The following is a 3,042-nucleotide window of genomic DNA, read 5'->3' on the forward strand; positions in this document are numbered from 1 at the left end:
CAACTGCATAATCATAACTGATCAGCCGGTTACAGATGAACAACCAAAAAAATTTGCAAAGTTTGACTCAAACCCCTATACAGATCTTGAGGGGCTCCAATCTGGAGGAGCCTGATGTAAGTTTGGTTTTTGCTTATATCACTACATACAAAATCACAGAATCACAGGATTTTTAGAGCTGGGAGGGGCCCCTTGAGGTCAACCAGTCCAAGCCCCTTGCCAAGACAGGGTCACCTGGAGCAGGTTACATAGGAACATACTGAGATGGGGTTTAAATATCCCCAGAGAGGGAGATTCCACAACCTCCCTGACATTCTGTTCCAGTGCTCTGCTGCCCTCAATGCAAAGAAGTTCATCCTCATGTTGAGCAGGAACTTATTGTGTTTTAATTTATATTGCACCTCATTCTATCACTGGGCACCTCTGAAAAGAGTCTGGCACCATCCTCTTGGCACCTGCTTTTGAGATATTTATGTGCATTAATAAAGTCCCCTCTCAATCTGCTTCTGACTGAGACAGGCCCCATCCTCACAGGCTTTCCTTGTAAGAGAGATGTTCCAGGTCCCTAATTATTAAAATATTATCATTATTTAAATCTATTATTTATATTACTACTATATACTAGAATAAATCTTATATTCTATTAGTATATATAATTGTTACATATATTAAATATCTTACGTATCTAAAATATATACACTACATATTTATATGTTTTATTATAATAATTATCATATTATTACTACTACTACTACTACTATTACTATTACTAGTATTGCTGAACCCACTCCAGTAGCTGCTTGCCTTTCTTGGATTTTCTTTCCAAATCTGCATGTCTGCATCAGTCTGAGCTCTACTGTCATTCCACTGTACCACATCAGGCTGGCAGCAAATAATCACTGAATTATTTAGGTTGGAAAAGATCTCTGAGAGAGACGGGCCTAAGCTTTGACTGCTCCAATACATGTATGAAGTATGTGTGATCCTACAGTCAGTCTTTGACTGGGCTGTCACTGCAGCCCAACCAGAGCTACTGCGCCTGCAGAGCGAGCAGGCAGGCAGGGAGCTGTCCAGGGCCCCACACAGGACAGGAGCTGCTTCCCACTGCTCTCCTTGGGGCCACCCTGTGCCTTTGAGGGGCTGCAGAGGAGACCACACCTGTCCCTCAGGGGGCCCTGAGGACCCCTCAGTGATGCCCCCAGCCCCAGCCAGCCTGATCGAGCTGATCACAGGACAGGGCAGGTTGGAAAGACCACTGTGGGTCACCTGGTCCAGCCTCCATGCTTTAGCAGGACCATCCCAGAGCATATGGTACAGGATTGCATCCAAACAAATGGGATATCTCCAGACAGGGAGAAACCACAGCCTCTCCGGGCAACCTCTTCCAGTGCTCGGTCACTGCACAGTAAAGAATTTCTTCCTCGTGCTCAGGTAGAACTTCCTGTGCATTAGTTTCCGGCCGTTGCCTCTTCCCCTCTGGCTCAACACCACCGGCCAGAGCCTGATTGATCCTCTTAGCACCTCTTACCCCCCTTTAGATATTTAAGCACATTGATGAGGTCCCGTCTTAGTCGCCTCTTTCACGCATTCTCTGCGGCAGCGATCACACTCCCTCCCCAAAGGCGCTGCCCGCCGTCTGTGCCTCCCTTCCCTTCCCTTCCCTTCCCTTCCCTTCCCTTCCCTTCCCTTCCCTTCCCTTCCCTTCCCTTCCCTTCCCTTCCCTTCCCTTCCCTTCCCTTCCCTTCCCTTCCCTTCCCTTCCCTTCCCTTCCCTTCCCTTCCCTTTCCCGCCGCCGGAAGCGGCTTCGCGCGCGGGGGCTGCCGGGATTGGGCGGGCGGTGGAGCGGCGCGAGAGCGCGGCCCCGCCATCGCCGTCACTTCGCTGTCCTTCTGTCGCCGCTGTCGCCTCCGTAACGATGCCAGCCGCCACAAGTCCGGCCGCGCCCGCTGCTCAGGAGGCTCTGGAGATTGCCGGCCGCATCATCGACCGGCAGATCCAGGACGACCGCTGCTACCCGGACCTATCTGAACTCCTGGCGGTGCCGGCGCCGGGTGAGTCAGGAGCGCTCGCTCGGGGTCCCTGTGGCCCCGGGTCCCGCCGCGGGGCGGCCTCGGCCGGCGGGGCCCGGCCGGACACGCGTGCGGGCTGTGGGCCCTGCTTGGGGACTGGGACTGGCTGTGAGGAGGCGTCTCGGCCGCGGGGTGGGGTGAGGGCCATGCGGTGTCCGCTTCAGTGCGCGGGTAAGAGTTCCAGATGTGAGCACTGCAGGAGGGCTGGGCTTCAGGTGCCTTAAAGGTGAGGAAAACGGCCCTAATTTTCCATTCTTCCTGTTGGGAAGTCCCGTGCAAAATGCTCTTATACAGTAGCCATGTGTCCACCACCATGCCAAGTTACAAGCAGCCTGGAAAGCTCTCTTAAGCTTGTTTGACTTTTCTTTATCAGCAGCTTTCTGTCACACTTATGATAGAAGGTGTACTCCTTCCCACCAAAAGTTTTGTTTTGTTCTCCTTAACACGTGGAGGCAGCATTTCCTTCTCCATTAGTGCCGACTGGCTGGAAAAGTGGGCTCTGAAGAGGCATTCTAGTCGAGTATATCCAGAGGTGGCTGGATGCAAACAAAGAGTATCTGTGTTGTTGTGCAGTGATATGCGTAGCCACAGTGTAACTGCTGTGGCGACGTCGTGGATACACTGCACATAAAGCTGGATGTATGCAGGTGTTTTAAATCGGTACTGGGAATACAGACAGAATATACTTCTGGATTGTTCATGTGACTGTCTGGCCACAAAATGCAAAAGGAACTGCAGGGCTTCACAGAAAAAAGGGGTAAAGAGTAGGCTGGGGTCCAGGTGAGTTATAAGAGTTCATTTGCGAATCTGTTTGGTCTTCTCTCATTTGAGACTTAGATTTATTGTTTGTGGTTTTGCTGCTACAGAAGTCTTTGTCCATGTCTGTCTTGTGAATAGTGATACTTATGTGTTTAAAGTCTCTGCAGCACCAAGGCATTTGTTTTTCTTTTTGTTTTTTTGTTCTTACTTGCAG

The sequence above is a fragment of the Cinclus cinclus genome, chromosome Z (assembly GCF_963662255.1).
Source record: "Cinclus cinclus chromosome Z, bCinCin1.1, whole genome shotgun sequence".
NCBI classification, from domain to species: Eukaryota; Metazoa; Chordata; class Aves; order Passeriformes; family Cinclidae; genus Cinclus; species Cinclus cinclus.